Source organism: Chelonoidis abingdonii, chromosome 5, assembly GCF_003597395.2.
Source record: "Chelonoidis abingdonii isolate Lonesome George chromosome 5, CheloAbing_2.0, whole genome shotgun sequence".
Taxonomy (NCBI): domain Eukaryota; kingdom Metazoa; phylum Chordata; order Testudines; family Testudinidae; genus Chelonoidis; species Chelonoidis abingdonii.
The window spans coordinates 139,580,602-139,599,471 of record NC_133773.1 but is presented as its reverse complement, the minus strand read 5'-3'; the positions used below and the strand labels follow the sequence as shown (position 1 = coordinate 139,599,471).

Genomic DNA, 18,870 nt, shown 5'->3' with positions numbered 1-18,870 from the left:
TGAATCTATCTCCCCATGTAAGAATTCTCACACTTCTTATCAAACTGTCTGTACTGGGCTATCCTGATTATCACTTCAAAAGGTTTTTTTTCCCTTACTTAATAGGCCTCTCAGAGTTAGTAAGACAACTCCCACCTTTTCATGCTCTGTGTATGTGTATATATGTCTCCTGAATATATGTTCCATTCTGTTCATCTGAAGAAGTGAGCTGTAGCCCACAAAAGCTTATGCTCAAATAAATTTGTTAGTCTCTAAGGTGCCACAAGTACTCCTGTTCTTCAATCATCAAAATTAATTTTCTGCTAGGTCCCCTACATCAGGTATTCCCCTTTGCTACAGTGGTGGATTCTTCCTGGTATTATAGTTTCTAGTGTTTTATCCAGTGTTTAATTGTTCCAAGTGTTGGGACTTTCCTTTCCTCATTGTTACCTTTCTCTGGGCATTGTCACTCTCTGCTATAATTTGACACCATATACTTTGACTACATATGGCTGGGCCGAATTTGAGTGTGTGGCATTGTTTCCTGGTGTGCAGCGTTGCAGCACCACTCCGATTTGGCTTGGCTGCCCCTCCATCCTGACAGAGGGACAGCCTAGCCAATCTGCCACCTTAGGCTTATCAGGATGGAGAGTGGCACACTGAAGTTTTGACATCCAGGAAGGTGTCCTTGGGATTCTGTGCAGTTTGGAACTTTATCCTGATGGTGAGCCAAAGAAAATCAGATCAAATCAAACAGCAGGGAAGGGCACAGTTCTGCCTCCAACCCAGAGGAGGAAAGAGTCTGCATCTAAAGTCTCAATGGCAAACTGTCAGGTCCAAAGGAAAAATCAGCCTCTCAGATACACGGTTAGATTCAGTCCCCTCAAGTCTTCAGAAGACAAACAATTCCTGTCTCTGGCATGCTATGGCAAAGTCCCTACTTATTTTTAAGGAACTGTAAGATCTGAGAAGTCCAGACGCGCAGGAGTTTTCCTATACTGTAAAGCAGTGGTTCTCACCCTATGGCTCGATCAGCACAGAGTTGCAGCCCATGTGACCCTCAGGGCCATACAGGGAGTACTGGATCCACCCACATAATACATTGTGGGCTGCACATGCAGTCCACGATGGTAAATGGGTTGAGAACCACTGCTGTAAAGGTACATGTGGGGGAACCACTTGAAGAGACAAAGGGGCTACTTGAGAGTCTAGGAATCACGGTGTGATTAGTATGTGGTTCCTGTTCTTGCTACAAAGCACAAACAAGGAACCTTTCTACAAGGCTGTAGTGGGACAGCAGCCCCCGCCCCCCCCTTAGATTTCTACTTCTGAGGAAGGTGTTCCAAAAGCCATCTGCCATGTAACCTCCTCTTCCCACCTGTCTGTTTCTATGACAATAGCCCTTCTCTGCCTGAGTTCTATCATACACTACCATATCACGTTTCACCCTGGGAAAGGCTTTTCTTGGAAGAATAATCTGATTCAGGGGTGAGAGATAGGGAGAATGCTGGATTTGACAATTGTATAAGTAGGGGCATTGCCAGCAGATTGAGGGACGTGATCGTTCCCCTCTATTTGACATTGGTGAGGCCCCATCTGGAGTACTGTGGAAAAATTGGAATGAGTCCAGCAGAGGGCAACAAATTATTAGGGGACTGGAGCACATGACTTATGAGAAGAGGCTGAGGGAACTGAGGGGATTGTTTAGTCTGCAGACGTTAGAAAATGAGGGGTGGTTTGATAGCTGTCTTTCACTACCTAAAGGGGTTCCAAAGAGGATCGATCTAGATTGTTCTCAGTGGTGGCAGATGACAGAACAGAGTAATGGCTCATAGTGCATAGAGGAGTTTAGGTTGGAATTAGGAAACACTATTTCCTGGGGGTGGTTGAAGCACTGGAATTGTTACCTAGGAGTGGTGAAATCTCCTTCCTTAGAAGGTTTAAGGTCAGGCTTGACAAAGCCCTGGCGATGATTTAGTTGGGAATTGATCTGCTTGAGCAGGGGCTTGACTAGATGACTCCTGAGGTCCTTCCACCCTGATATCTTTGATATGATTCTATGAATTATTACTTTAAAGAGCAAATGTCTCCAAAACACCAAAAGAAAAGTGATTCCATCACATCTGGAAAGGAAGAGATTGTTACCCATTCCCTGTGCAGAGGAGGACTGACCAGTCAGATATGAAGTTTCCCAGTAAGGTCAGAAGCTGAATTATGTATTATGAATGGGACTTTTAAAAAAAAAAAAATCTTCCTGGTGACAAACTAAACAAGTACCCACTCATGTTGTTAATGACTACACTAGTAGCTATTGTTATAAGATAGTCCCATTCTGAACCTTAGCGTTCAAAATGTGGGTGCCTGCATGACCCTCCAAGCTTAATTACCAAGCTTAGATCTGATATCGCTGCCACCAGACAGGAATTCCAGTGCCTGCCTCACATTGTGGTCTCCCCAAATCCCTGGGGACCCAAGACTCAGATGCCCTGAGTCTCACAACAAAGGGAAATAACCACTTCCCTTTCTCCCTCTTTACTCCTCCTGGGTACCCTGAAAGTTACTGTACTTAAACTCCTGAATTACAAAACAGAGAGGACAATTCCTTCCCCCTCCTTCTTTCTGTCCCAAATTCCTGGTGAGCTGCAGCTCAATCCCTCTTGAGTCCCCACTAGGAAAATCCACAGTCTTAAAAAGAAAGAAAAAGACATTAATGGTCTCTGTATCAAATGACAATATACAGTCAATTGCTTAAAAGAAAATGAATAAACAGCGCTTATCAAAAGAAATACAATTAAACATCCAGCAAACTACACACATGTAAATACAAAAAAAAACACAATAATAAGCCTATTGTTTTCTACCTTTGTACTCACACTTGGAACTGAATTAGAAACCTGAGATAGAAAGATTACTTCTCAGAGCTGAGAGAGCACAGAGCAGAAGACACAAAAACACACACCCAAAAATTCCCTCCGTGAGCTTTGAAAACTCCGGTTCCTGATTGGTCCTCTGTCAGGTTTTGGTTCCCTTGTTACCCTTTACAGGTAAAAGAATTAACCCTTAGCTATCTGTATTGACAGCTATGAGTCTCTGCAATACACTGAAGGCCTCTATACACATTGGCAGCTTTTCTAGACTGATCCTAGACAAGATCTCACAGACAACCAACGTAGACTGGTTAAAAATCATTTCTATAGAAATCTCCACAGCAACATTATTTGTAACTGATGTACTATTGAGACCCAAAGATCTTCCCAATGTCTATTGTGTCTATCCCTTGTAAGAACATACCTGAAAGTAGCCATAATATTAAATATCTGCTGGCCGCACTAAATGCTATATTTCAGGTTCGAGGTTGTTCCTCTAGGAGGAGAAATTGTTCATAGATAATTATTTGATGCAGATCTGTTCATTTACAAAGAATGTGCCAAGCTGTGTTTCAATGAAGTGCAGCAGAATCAAACACAGGAGCAGTGTCTTTGCTCATAATTCCAGTTCCTCTCAAGCCAGCACTTATCCAAAGGCTATTCTAGCTGTTTGTCGAGAGTCATGCTGGACAATAGTCTGGACAAACTGGAAAATATGGTCGAGTAATTAGGATGGGGGGATAGCTCAGTTGGTAAGCATTGGCCTGCTAAACCCAGGGTTGAGTTGAATCCTTGAGGGGGCCACTTAGGATCTGGTGCAAAATCAGCTTGGTCCAGCTAGTGAAGGCAGGGCTGACATATGATGACCTTTCAAGTCCCTTCCAGCTCTGAGATGAATATCTCTCCATATAATAGGACAAATGCAAAGTATCCACCTAGGAAGGAACAATCTGTTGCGCACTTGTACAAAATAGGAAATGACTGCCTAGGAGAAGTACTGTGAAAGGGATCTGGGTTCACAGTGGATCACAAGCTAAATAAGAGTCAACATGTGAACACGTTGTAAAACAAAGCAAACATCATTCTAGGATGTATTAGCAGGATATTGTAAGCAAGAACAGAGAAGCAGAGTTCTGTGGCACTCTATAGACTAACAGTATGTATGAGCAAACTTTGTTGGAGTAATTCTGCAAGTGGTAATCTACAACATCTAAAAGCTCATGCTCCAATACGTCTGTTAGTCTATAAGGTGCCACAGGACTCTTTGCTGCTTTTACAGATCCAGACTAACACGGCTACCCCTCTGATACAAGACACAAGAAGTAATTCTTCCTCTCCACTCCATGCTGATTAGGCCTCAGCTGGAGTGTTGTGCTACATTTCAGGAAGGATGTGGGCAAATTGGAGAAAGTGCAGAGAAGAGCAACAAAAATGATGAAAGGTCTAGAAAACATGACCTGTGAGGAAAGATTGAAAAAATTGGGTTTGTTTAGTCTGGAGAAGAGAAGACTGAGAGGGGACATGTCAAGGTTGATTCCCCACTCTGGCACTCTGAGTGCAGAAGGTGGGGGCCTGCAAGTCCTCTAAAAATTAATACTGGCCACTCCAGGCTGGAAATAAACTCCCATAGTTACAGCTTCTCTCTGACCTTGGATGGGTAGATGTTGTCACCACCCAACTGTAAAAAAACCCTTTTTTAGAAACCAAGAAGGCGCACTTGGGAATTCCTTCCTGTGGGGTATCCTCAAGCCCTTTCATTCCCCCTCCAAGGAAAAGCTTAGAAAGAAAAACAAAGGAAATCAGCTGTTGCCACCAGCTAATTAAACAACATATGCACAAACCTCTTAGGACAGCAAAAATCCAATCCTGTTCTTAAAAAAGGTAAGTTTTATTAAAAACAAAAAGAAAGGAAATGCATCTAAAAACTCAGACTATTGCTAGATTTTAAAAAGAACCCCATATAAGGATTAAGCATCAAAATAACTTTCTTGAGGTCCAGTTTAATGGTTATGTGCAAAACAAAAGCACCTGGGGCTGGCACAGAGGAGTCCACAAGCCATAAAGAAATAAAAGAGAGAAACCTAATCACGTCTTTCTAGACATTTCCTGATCTACTTGCATATCTGGGGTTTCAAATGAGTAGTTTCTAGGTATGATCTGATGATTTTTCATTCCTGGTTTAAAGCTTCTTACAGCATTGCAGCTTTGTCTGTCCTCTCCGGGGAACAACAGACAAAGGGAAAGTTACTGTCCCATTTAAAAAACTTCTAGCCTTCCTATTGGCTCTTTTGGCCAGGTGCCCACTCACTTCCTTTTACCTATGCCTGCAGTCAGACTTTTTAACCTTTTACAGGTAAATCAAGTACAGAACAGCTACTAAAAGGGATTTTATAGCAAACTGGCTGGCTGGGTGTCCATAAAAGGTAGGTACCTCCAGCCCCTTCATTTATCATAGAACATGATAACAGTTTTCAAGTGCATAAAAGATTGTTAAAAGGAGGAGGGAGAAAAAATGTCTCCTTAACCTCTGAGGCTAGAACAAGAAACAATGGGCTTAAATTGCAGCAAGGGAGGTTTAGGTTGGACACTCAGAAAAAATCCCTAACTATCAGGGTGGTTGAGCACTGGAATAAATTGCCCAGAGAGGTTGTGGAATCTCCATCATTGGAGATTTTTAAGAGCAGGTTAGATCAACATCTGTCAGGGATGGTCTAGATAATACTTAGTCCTGCCTTGCATGCAGGGGACTGAACTAGATGACCTCTCGAGTACCTCCCAGTCCTATGGTTCTATGCTACGTGTGTGTGTGTGTGTGCGCGCGCACGCGCCTTGTTGTCTTCTCTGTGCCTCTGTCTCTGTGGTGAATATCTCATACTCATACAGCTCCGCCAATCAATCCCCAAGCCCATGTATATTATATTAGCCCCTGTGTGTCTAAAATCACCAAGTACATTTTCATTTGTGTCTTCATAAAACAGGATCTGAATGCAAGTTTTCAGAGCTGAAATCAGGACCCACCGTCTTGTCACAGTGGCTCTGACAACATTTTATCCCCTCTATGTGGAGCACAGGCCAAGCTCAAGTTAATGTCTAGCGAAGTGTGTTGGTTCACTTAGGCCAGGTCTACACTGCGACTTTAAATCGGTTTAATGGCCGATATACCGATTTAACGCTGTACCCGTTCACACGACGTCGTCATTAATATCGAGTTAAACGGCTCCTTAAATCGATTTCGGAACTCCTCCCAGACAAGAGGAGTAGCGCTAAATTCGATAGTGATAACTCGGATTAGGGTTCATGTGGACGGAAATCGACGTTATTGGCCTCCGGGCGGCATCCCAGAGTGCAGCACTGACCGCTCTGGACAGCAATCTGAACTCGGATGCAGCGGGCAGGTAAACAGGAAAAGCCCCGCGAACTTTTGAATTACATTTCCTGCTTGCCCAGCGTGGAGCTCTGATCAGCACGGCTGGCGATGCAGTTTGAAATCGAAAAAGAGCTCCAGCATAGACCGTACGGGAGATACTAGGTCTGATCGCTGTATGGGGAGACAAATCTGTTGTATCCAGCTCCGTTACAGAACACGAAATGCCAAAGCGTTTGAATAAAAAACTCCAGGATACACAGCGCTGCGTGACAAGCGTAACGGGAAGCCAGAGACTCAAATGGACGCTCATGAAGGGAGGGAGGGGGTACTGAGGACTCCAGCTATCCCACAGTCCACAGCAGTCTCTGAAAATTATTTGCATTCTTGGCTGAGCTCCCAATGTCTGTAGGTTCAAACACAGTGTCTGGCGTGGTTCAGGGAACAGCTCCTCAGTTTATTTCCCCCCACCACCACGTGAAAAAAAAAAGGGAAAGATTGCTGTGCTATGGCGTTTGCTCAATGCACTCCGCGAAAAAGGCGCCAAAGGGTTGTCTGCTGCCTTCACAAAGGGAGGGGTGAGGCTGTACCCAGCACCACCCGGGGCAGTGTTTTCTGCCCCATCAGGCACTGTGCTCTCAACACGGAAGTGGGAACTATGGGATAGCTGAGGAACAGCTACCCACAGTGCACCGCTCCTGAAATCGATGGTAGCTTTGGACCATGGACGCAAACAATCGATTTCGGGATCCCACTGTGGACGCGCTAAACCGATTTTATTAGATCTGTTTTGTAATATCGGTTCAAGCTAATTCGAAATAATCGTGCAGTGTAGACGTACCCTTAGGAATGAAACCCAGGGCAGTTGTTTCAAATGTGCTAGCAACCCAATAGGTGTGTCCTCTTTGATATGACGCTCACTCACTTGTTGTTCTCACAGAACAACTCTTTTATATCTTTTCTTGCATCCATATTGACTCTCTCTGAGTGCTGCTCTCAAATTTACAAAATCTGGTGGCCTTTTGGCTGGTCTGTATGGATACAAGTTGCAATGGATCATCTCCCATTCTCCCCAGAGAGTCCAGGGTTTTGTAACTTTATATTTCTATGCTTTTTTTAAAGGTCTGTTAAGCCCCCTTTGAAGTCTTTCCATTGGCTTTAGATCAATGGAAATCTGGAATGCCTATCCCAAGCTCTAGGGACCCCAGCCATAAATCATAAACACAAACACAACTGAACTATTCACAGAGCACCAAATTCACATCGCCACCACAAATCTGATTTCCCATTGATTTCTTGGCATTGCCACTGGCCAGCTGGGTGACCTTAGGCAAATAACATTGTTGCTCCCTGCCTCAGGTTCCCCATTTGTAAAATGGGATGATAGTTATCTCCTTTGTAAAGTACTTTAAGGTCTGTTGCTGAGAACCGCTATAAAAGAGCTAGGCATTATTTATTATTATTCAATGGGACTTAAGTGTTTTGCTAAAGAGGGATGGACTTGAGAACATGCTTTAAGTTCTTTTCTGAATCAGGGCCTTGGCAAGTTGTTCTCTTTAACCATGTAGCCTTAGTGGGAGGGAGAGTTTAAAATGCCAGAGCCAGTTTGAATAACTTGGGTTACCAGGCTTTCACTGTGTCTTTCTTATTCACTCTGCTCACCAGGCTGAACAGTTTTAGCACCCATGCTTATGGCAGCTGCTCAGATGGGATGTAACAGGAGGACTTTCTTCCTTCTCTGGATTGGGGAAGGATATTCTTTCTAGCCTGGAGGGATTCTGAAGATAGAAGTGCCAGGACTCAACTCTCTCTCTCATTCATGTTGTTATTTGCATCATGATAGTGCAGAGAGGCCAGAATCCCACTGTACCGTACATATAAAAAAAGAGACGGCCCCTGCCCTGAAGAGCTTACAATCTAAATACAAGGCAAGAGATGGATACAACAAAGAGATAATGAGTTCATCACTGAATGTTCTAGGTCCATCCTGCCGCAGATCTACTTGCTCAATGTATGGTGTCGTCAGCCTGAATCTACAGGCTATAAAAGTCCATTCGTTTCAACACACTGTTGATGGCCAATGGCAGCAGAACATGTGGAAAGGGCCTGGGATACAAGGAAGGAGTTATTAAGAGAACTCTTCAGGCACTATTGTCTTGTACTTATTCATTCAATTTAATTTCATGTTGTCCTGTATTCATTCTGCTTTTTTCGTTTTGATTGAAGAAATTGTTCTCCTGTCTACGGATCAATGGGTCCTCATAGATTTGATGATGGGAATTTGTTTCCTGAGTGTGTTGGCAGGCTTCATTGCTTTTCTCCTTGACTTCATAGAGATAAAGAAGCTAGGAGTGGCACGTCTGATCATTGCAACAGTCCTACATATTTTGTCAGGTAACTTTGTTAGTCGAATAGATTTTTGTAATCTACATTAAAGAGGTACTTTCAACTTAATTTAAACCACCAAATGTTCTTTCTTAAGAAAGTATATTGGGTTTTTTTTAAACTTAATATGAATAGAAGAGTTTTCCTGTTTGATTTAAAAAAAAAAAAAGTTTGTTCATTTTGAGTACATGTAAGTTTTCCTCAGCAGGCTTGAAATCCTAAACAGCAGCAGCATTGGGCTAGTGCAGGAGAACCAGAAGGTGAAGGCATCTAGATTCAAAAGTGAAATTTACCAACCTGGTAACACACACAGGTTGCTCACTCCTGGGCTAGTCGAGTTGTGCTGGTTCTGCTATTGTTTTGGGATGCTGCTTCTAATGGATTTCTATAAAAACATTCATATCAAAAAGTCATTGTCCCAGGGGAATCAAATGCATTAAGTAAACAGCCAATCTGAAAAGCAACTAGCTGATCACAAGGGTCCCTGTTGGCCTTAAAATCTATGCATCTATAAATCAGCCATTGTACATTTTCAGTTTTAACAGCTTATGATGATGATTTTGTTTTGACCATGCCCTTTTAAGGAAACTGCTCTTATGCAGAAACTGATTGCAGAATGTAGTCCTTCAACAGAAAGAAAAGAATCCTCTTGTTGACCATGTAATTGGCACAGTATCAGGACAGGAGCTAACATAGTTGTAAAGAGAGACTGGTACTGCAAAAGCCGGAGTGTAAATAGAGGTGTGTTTTGTAGAAGGCTGTGTGTCATTTCTTAAAACATCCCTAGGCAAGATAGGTTCCAAGTCGTTGCAAGTGTATGAGGGATTTCTATTAAATTAAAGCTTCCATTGATATCATGTTAGATTCTTTCGTTGAGGGAAGAAGAGAGAGTCTTGTGGTGAAGGTTCTTGTTTGAGACTCAGGTGGCTGAGGTTCAGTTCCCAGGATTATTGTACAAATTTAGGCAAGTCCCGTAAAGTTTGTGACCAGAGCTAATTTAAAAAAATAGAATTTCTGACCTGCAGTATGAAATGTTTTGTTTCAGGTCAGGTTGACGTAACTCTGTGGCTGTCCCATTGGAATTCCAGATTCCTTATGCCCCCATTTTGTCTTATTGGCCCTGCTCTCTGGCCCAAGGACATCTCTCATGATGCATCATGGTCTCTACCCGTGGATGAGCCTCTACTGTGTATCATGGTACTCTTACAATGCACCAGGGGGTCTCGGCCACAGCCAGAGACCTCAGTGCATCATGGGAAATATAGTCCAGGCCAGGAGCAGGGCCCATAGGGGAGAACAGAGGCATTAGGGACTCAAAACTCCAAGACTCATGAGGCACCATAGTGGCCCAGGCAGACCCAGCAGTTGGGACCAACACAGCTACAACACCTCATGCAGAAACTAACATTGACTCAAGTGAAGTGAAACATTTCACTTTGACAGTCCTTGACAGATGTTTTAGGTGAAATCGATCATTTCGAGCAGAAAATTTCAATTTTGATGAAACCCTATTGTCCAAATGTTTTCCATCAAACCTGTATGTGAGGCACTCTGACGTTATATCAATGGGGATCATATACGTACCTAGGCAGACGGCATTGGACACAGTTTGGTTGATGAAATAGACACATTTGTGTTTATTAATAATAAAAATAATAAATCATAGCAATTTTTTTGGATAGTTATCTACAGAATATTTTCAAACGGGGCATCTGGAGAGCACATCCTTACATTACAGACAGCCATCACACCAACAGCTTGCTGTCCTCTGGGCCTCATGTTGATACATGTACTAGCCATAGGGTGACCAGATGTCCCGATTTTATAGGGACAGTCCCTATTTTGGGGGGCTTTTTCTTATATAGGCACCTACTACCCTCCATCCCATCCCGATTTTTTACACTTGCTATCTGGTCACAGTAGCCATCCACAGCACACAGAACAATGAGGAAGTGGGCGGTTTTTTAGACTCCCCTGAAGCTGAATTTCTGGGTCACTCTCTTGATCTAGAATACGGTCTTTTCATAGGAAAGCAACTAGGGAGTGCTCCATGGCAGAGGAAGCGGCAGCCTGCTGATCCCTATTGTCTGGTCAATGACTCACTGAAAGGACCCAGTAACCAGGAGCTGTGGTCACCTTCACCCAGAGGTAAAAGTAAGCTGGTCCTGTCCGGTACGGCGTACCGGCAAGAGCCAGTACGCCATGCTGGATTGCACCAGCTTCCACGGCGGGGATTGAAAGGGCTCTGGGCTGCCTGCAGCTGCGAGCAGCCCAGAGCCCTTTAAATCCCGGCCATGGCTAAGATTTAAAGGGCTCAGAGCTCCCACCACTGCAGGCAGCCCAGAGCCCTTTGAATCCCGGCCGCAGCTCCAGCAGCCGGGCAGGGACTGGGGATTTAAAGGGCTCAAAGCTCCCCGTGGCTGCGGGCAGCCTAGAGGCCTTTAAATCCTGGCCATGACTGGGATTTAAAGGGCTCAGAGCTCCGCGCAGCTGCGGGCAGCCTAGGGCCCTTTGAAACCCGGCTGCAGCTCCAGCAGCCAGACCGCTGCAGGCAGCCCAGAGACTTTTAAATCCTGGCCGCAGCAGGGATTTAAAGGGCTCAGAGCTCCCTGCGGCTGCAGGCAGCCCTGAGCCCTTTAAATCCCGGCCACGGCTCCAGCAGCTGGGCTGGGGCAGGGATTTAAAGGGCTCAGAGCTCCCCGGGGCTGCGGGCAGCCCAGAGGCCTTTAAATCCCGGCCACAGCTCTGGGGGCCAGGCTGGGGCCAGGATTTAAAGGGCTCCAGGCTTCACTTAGTGGCAGGAGCTCTGGGCCCTTTAAATCCCTGCCCCAGCCCCGCAAAGCTTGGGGTTCCCCCTGATGGCCAGAGCCCCTGGCCCTTTAATTTGCCCCTGAGCCCCAAGGGGCAACCAGCCACCTCTGCAGCTGGGAGCCCCTGGTTGATTTAAAGGCTCTGGGTCTCCCAGCCGCAGCTGGTTCCTCAGGGCCTTTAAATCTTGAGAGGCCACGCCTCTTCTGGATGAGGCTACACCCCCTCAGGACTCGGGCAGTACCGGTAAGTCCTGTAAGTTACTTTCACCCCTGCCTTCACCACAACACACAGTGTCCTAGTTCTGCCTCTTCCTTTGAATTGTTGCCTGTTAATAGCTATGAGGGCACAGATCAGGGTTTGTTCTTTGTCTCTTTCACCAGTCTGTTGGGAGAATCGGTGGTGCATAACATTCTTTTCCTAAAGAAGTATACAGTAACTCCTCGCTTAATGTTGTATTTATGCTCCTGTAAAATGCGACTTTAAGTGAAACGATGTGAAGCCAATCCAATTTCCCCATAAGAATTAATGGAAATGGGGGGGTTAGGTTCCAGGGAAATTTTTTTCATCAGACAAATATATTATATAGATAGATATACACACATGGTATAAGTTTTAAACAATTTAATACTGTACACAGCAATGATGATTGTGAAGCTTGGTTGAGGTGGGGAAGTTAGAGGGTGGAGGCGGGTGGGATATTTCCCAGGGAATGCCTTGCTACTAAATGATGAACTAGCACTAGGCTGAACCCTCAAGGCTTAACATAGTGTTGTTAATGTAGCCTCACAATCTACAAGGCAACAGGAATGGAGGGAGGGGAGACAGCATGGCAGACAGAGGGATAGCTCAGTGGTTTGAACATTGGCCTGCCAAACCCTGGGTTGTGAGTTTAATCCTTTAGGGATCTTGGGCAAAAATCTGAGCAGGGGGTTGGACTAGATGATCTCCTGAGGGCCCTTCCAACCCTGATATTCTATGATTTCAGAGAGACACACCCTGTGTGTGGGGGAGAGAGATGCGCATTTCCCCTTTAAGTACGCTGACCCCACTGTAAGTACATTGCCTTTAAAAAAAAAAAATCAGGAAGTTGAGACAGCAGCTGCAGCCACCAAGCTCCTTCTCCGTCCTGAGCCCTGTTCTGTCCCCACCTTGCTCTATATGGAGAAGGGGTAAGTGGGGGGCAGGAGTAGGAGGGAGGGAGACAGCCTGACATTAGCGCCCCTCTTCCCCCGCTCTGTCCCCCCAGCAAGCAGGAGGCTCCTGAGAGCAGCTCCAAGGCAGAGGGCAGGAGCAGCACACGGCAGTGGAGGAAGGGACACCTGAACTGCCCACCAATTGCTAGCCTGCTGGGCGGCTGCTGCACAGGGAACTTAGGGAAGCGGGAAGCTAATGGGGGGCAGCCGGTCGACCCTAGTTCCAAGCCACCACCAGCTAGCCCAACTGGCTGCTCTTTCTGCAAGCAGTGGACAAAGCAGGCAGCTGCCAAACAACATTAGAAGGGAGCATCGCACAACTTTAAACGAGCCTGTTCCCTATTTGATCAGCAATGTAACAACGTTAACCGGGATGACTTTAAGTGAGGAGTTACTGTAGGTGCCTAATTGATCAAGGTGCCTAACTACGGTTTTAGGGTCATAAATACCTTTGAAAATCCCCCCCACCCACAACCCCAACCCCAGGTCTCAAAGCCCAGATCTCTTTGTGCTGGTATTGCTTATACATTATAGCCCCTTTATATGAGAAAGGAGCTGTGCTCATCTTGTCATCTAGCATGTTTGTGCCTAATGGCTTCAGAGTGAAATCCTGCCAGGCATTATAAAATGTGTTAGCAGCGTGACAAGGCTCATCATGCTCTTATCCTAACCAGAAGCTGGGGTAATGGAAGAGAGGCTCATGTCTACAAACAGAAACAAACTGATCATACGCTTCCAACTCCCAAATCCTGTCAGTCCTGCAGGTCCCTCGCCCCCTACAAGGCCCACCCCACTTAAGCCTCTCCCAAAAAGGAGGAAAGCTCTGTCCTCTTCAAATGGAGGATTATGACAATCCTAGTCCAACCCCGCATTGCGTTGAGTCGGGGAATGGAGAGGCTACATAACCAAACAATCCTTAACCATCCGTGCACTCCCTGATCTGCATTGTAGCTTGGGCTACTCCACATGTGCTGCTTTGGAGGATAGAACTGAATGAGAAGCAGGCAATGTGATGGTGCTTTGGGAGTTGGCACATGGGGCCTTCAACTACCTGAAGTGGGGGTCCAAAGAGGATGGAGCTGGCCTGTTCTCAGTGTTGACAGATGACAGAACAAGGAGCAATGGTCTCAAGTTGCAGTGGGGAAGGTCTAGGTTGGATTTTAGGAAACACTGTTTCACTTGGAGGATGGTGAAGCACTGAATAGGTTACCTAGGGAGGTGGTGGAATCTCCATCCTTAGAGGTTTTTAAGGCCCAGTTTTACAAAGCCTTGCCAGGGATGATTTAGTTGGGGATTGGTCCTGCTTTGAGCAGGGGATTGGACTAGATGACCTCCTGAGGTCTCTTCCAACCCTAATCTTCTATGATTCTAAGTCATTAGGAAGGGAGGGAGGCTGGTGAACTAGCAGCACGGCTACAGGTATCAGCGATTGCGAATCACTGCCATAAAGTCACTGGTTTTCTCTTCTTTACTCTCTTTTCACAGCCATTCTTTGTGCATTAGTTCTGGTGTTTTGTTCTTGGATCTTAACAATAATCCAGAAGCCTAGCATCAAAAATTTGTTAAATAAGCACTACTATGTAACATCACTGGGAGAAAGTTTCTACTTAACCATCGCAGCATTTATTTTCGCAAGCCTCGCGTCCATATTTAGCGTCTGGTCAGTTAAGGTCTATGGAAAAGATTTACTTCCTTCTGAGAGAGTTGGGGACAGCGAAACCAAAGAAACCAACTGTTTTGGTCCAGGTGCTCAGCAGGCAGTGTTGCTCTCTTGATGTCAATGAACGGCACCAGTTTATAGCGCTAAGGAACTTGCCCCGTGTTTCTGGAATTCTTTTGCAATGTAGTTAGCAACATACGCAACTTTGTCATTGGATAAGCTGCATAGTTAAATAGATACAGTCATTTCCATAAACTGTTTTCAAAATATAGAGAAGAGGAATTGAAACCAGTGACCCGGCCAACGTTTTCAACGTGTTACTGCTTAGAAACACCTTGGACGTTTTGTACCTTTGGGGATTCATTGTTTGGAAAGAAGAATTTCCATAGATCTGACCACTGTGGTGCCATGTTTTAATAATGCTGAATCTGTTGTCTCCCACTAGGTTTATTTGGTACAGTGTTATGGGGCTTAAAAGTGTGTTTGTAGAGAAAAATGGTATGTATTCTTTGAGTCAGGGTGATGAATAAATGACATGAATCTTATTATTCAATGTACAAACATGGGATTCCCTTGCATAAACCTATTAAAAGTTAGTCATTTTATCTATTACCGTTGGTTGTTCTGCGTTTCATAGTCCTTCACTCATTGTTCATGTAACAGGCTGGTGTATCGAACCATGCTGTTTTCTCCATGCCTTGCAGGGTGGGTGCCTAAAACTCAGCCCACGCAGTTGTACAAGATGGGCCGTGTCTGCTTTCATTTTTAATATGGAAGTACAAGTCTGAGCAGGAGTTGCTCCAGCTTGATTCAAGCAGCCAGGCCATGCTGCATCTGGACCTGTGACCTTTGTAGGCTGCATGTTGCGATCTGTAGAGAAGATGAAGTTCTTGGCTGCAGTGCTGAGGAATAATAATCGCTCTCCATTCTCTATAAAACCACCAACATTTATCTTGGCTTTTACCTCTCCCCTGCCCCGATGAACTTGTCTGTGTTGCCTCTGTCCACTCTGATCTGCCAGTGATACCAGCCCCAGGTGTGACCCATGCAGGGAAAGAGAAAGTCAAAGCCCTCCACTACCCAACCAGGAGTAGCAGCTGGAACCTGGCACATGGTTAGAGCCCCAGCTGGGGTGCTCCCAGCCCTGCCTCTCCCCAGCGCTGGACCCAGAGCTTGGAGGCTAACGGGGCCTTGGGCTTGTTGGGTGTACGAGGTGGAGGATTGGCCATGGTACCCTGGGCAATCAGCCACTCATAAGGCTGGCCCTGTTACTACATTATCCCTCATATTAACCCTCTCTGACCTGGGCAGCTGCAGAATCTTGATGATAATGCATCATATCTCCCTTCCCTTCCAGTTGCTTACATCATGTCTAATTAATGGCCCGCTCCTGCAGATGCTTGCATATTGAGTAACTATTCTCCTGTAAGTAGTTCCACTGAAGTCAACAATGGGTAAAGAATATTTTTCACATGCCTAAGTGCTTGCAGGATCAGGCTCTTAGATTGCAAGTTCCTCAGGGCAGGAACTTGATAATAGTACTGGAATGTCTCTTAGTTTGGAACACAACATTATTGTTCTATGGCATTTATACTGTGGTAGCTAGAGGTCAACAGGATTGGGACCCTATTGTGTTGGGCGCTGTACAAAGATATAGTCCCTGCCCCAAAGAGTTTTTAATCTAAATAGATGAGGCCTAGCAGTGGGAGAAGACAAAGAAGTAGACCAGGCTAGGGAGTGGGAGAGGCACTTAACAAAGGTGGTTTTTAAGGGTGCTTGTGGGATAATGTCCATTTGAATTAATAATATTCAAGAGCACACTTTGTTCAGTCTGGAAGCAGGGGCTATGGATAGAGTAAGTGGATCAAATTCTATAGTCTGTGTTAATTCAGGAGGTCAAAGTAGATGATCTAATGGTCCCTTCTGGCAAAGCTGAAATGGGCCTGTGATGTGTGTGTTAAACAGCTCCAGGTGGCAGTAGGGTGACCAGAGAGCAAGTGTGAAAAAACAGGACAGGGGTGGAAGGTAATAGGAGCCTATATAAGGAAAAGCGCCAAATATTTGGACTATCCCTATAAAATCGGGACATCTGGTCAGCCTAGGTGGCAGACATTTGGACTTTTCCAAAATACCAGGCAATCCATCACTTGCCCAGAAGATGGCAGCGATATATCTCCTATTCTTGCCTAGCATCTCTATGGCAACAGGGGACAAGCACAAGGGAGAAATCTTCTAGAGGGTAAATGCAAGGTTACAGAAAGATCCATTGCTTCCCAGCAAACCACTGATTTCACAACACGCTTTTGCTGATGGTAAAACAAACAAACAAACTTCCATTCACTTTTTTTTTTTTTTTTTAGGCAGTAGCCTGCCTCTGGGTATTTTGATGACTCTAATCATCCAAAGTTACTGATTCACTATTTTGGGGTGGGAGGTGAGAGCAGGTTGAGGAAAGGATCCTCACGAATAGAGCTATTGTAAGCAGTGACACCATACACAATCCTAGGTGTGTGAAGCAATGAAAATGGGAGTGTGCATGCAACAATTCCAGCCAATCTAATAACCATCTGCAGGCAGTGTCTAAGGCTGCTCAACATCCACTAGCTTAAGCCATTCATGCTGCCCATAAAGAGTCGGTCTGAGGCATTTAGGAACTTGGCTTTTTTATTCTGCTTTCCAACACACTGCAACCCAAAATAAGCTGCTTAATACGTGTTGCATAAGCCTTCCTCAAGCTTATGGAAGGAGCAGTAGAGGGAGCTAATTCGTATGCGCTAATATGCATGTTAACAAAATCTAGTTTCTATATGCGAAAAATCATTATGGCTGTTTCCATATATTTGCATGCAGATTTTTTGCAATTAGAACCCAATGTAACATTGAGTTGTCATTGGGGGAGGGGTCTAGTCCTTTGATACACTTTCATCCAAACTATTAACATCAATGGGGAATTATGCACGCACGTGCTGAAGAGGGTAGCCCTTTGGGGACCACATTCCAATCTGGTGTAAGTGGTTGCAACTCCATTGAAGTTTACCTGATGTGCACATGCCACTGTTTCCAACTGTCGGCTCGAGCATAAGTCAAACCGTTGTCCAATGAGGGTAGAAGTAATGTTCAGAAATAGATTATTAGTATTAATATGTTTTCCAACCACTCTGCTATATTTATATTTTACTTTTAGCGCCTTTTACCTGAAGTTCTCATAGCACTTTACCAAGCTTGAGTCCTCACAACAGTCTGATGAGGTAAGCAAGCAGTGTTAGTCCCCTATATAAAACATGATTGGTATTATTAACAGGTGCCAAAAGCTGACCCAGATAGCCCTTAAGTGTCTTGCCCAAGGCCAGAGAGTGGGAATTAAACCCTGCAGTTCTGCCTTCCTAGCCTGTTCACTAATCACTGAATCACACGTTCTCCTTTGTGATCGTGACTGCTGCAAGACATACACTTCATGATGGCGACTGACAGAGAAACATGGACATCTCTCACATTGTACTACTTCCAATGCCAGCTGATGAATTGTTGGGGTTTGAAATCCCACCTTGTGAACAGCTCCAGCAAACCCGTGACCACAGAAAATGGACATTACTTCAATGCTTCAGATGAGATACCGTTTCTGTTCTTTTACTCTGTCAGATTACAATTTCCTTATTGACTGGCAACAAGCTGGGTTTACTTTAGGTTTCCACCCTGTTAGGCTTGGAACAGGTTTCCACCCTGTTAGGCTTGACTTTAACAGCTCTGATCTTGATCCTCAGATTTCACAAGCTAAGCAGGGTGTGACTGATGACCTTAGATGGCATCCTTCTTTTGCATGGCCCTTGGGCATTGTGCCACCAGAGATGCTCTCTTTTGGATTAAATGTAAAGGCAAGGTCCTGACCGGATGTGCTCATTAAAGGATCCTATAGCAAGACAATGTCCTCGCCAGCTTGGGTAGCAGCAGAGCAGGGAACAGAACCAAAGTTTCCTGATTCCCAGCCCCATGCGCTCATCTCCCAAGAGCGTTTCCTCCTTGAGTAGGCCTCATTGAGCTGAGGGCCTTGTCTGTAGAACTAGATCCTTCAAGCAAGTCTGCCAGAGCTCATTCAATAACTTTGCAGGGATGCCGCAAGGCATTTTTAGTTTTCACAGACCCTTAATTAATATTTCCTTGATTCAGGCCGCAGTTTCCAGGCACATCAGGGACAAGGGGTTGTATGGAGTTAGCAGAGGCTCATTTATAATTCAGTTCTCTTCTAAAACCCTTAGCCTGCATACCAAGATCTTGAGGCCTAACATAAACCTACAGTAAAAAATAAATAGCACAGTGAGGTCATTGGAGGGGAAGGTGCTGTAGGAAGGGAAAGTACTGGGCCTTTTCTACACAGAGTGAGCGGTTGGAGGCAGGGTTCTGCATTGATGTAGCTGCCTCAGTGCAAACCCATAGGGTGAAATCCTGGTCCCATTGAAGTCAATGGCAGAACTTCTATTGTCTGCAATTGGACCAAGATTTCACCCTCACTGTAGACATGCTGCACTTGTGTTATATATGACTTGCACTGGTACTGCTACCCCGGTTTCTAACATTGTGGTGGGGTCATGCGAGTGACCCCCACACACACCCTGG

At 45.0% G+C, this 18,870-nt stretch overlaps 1 pseudogene; it reads left to right on the top strand.

Annotated features, from left to right (window-relative positions):
* Positions 1-18,870, top strand: part of LOC116838061 (uncharacterized) — a 125,863-nt pseudogene that overhangs the window by 7,553 nt on the left and 99,440 nt on the right.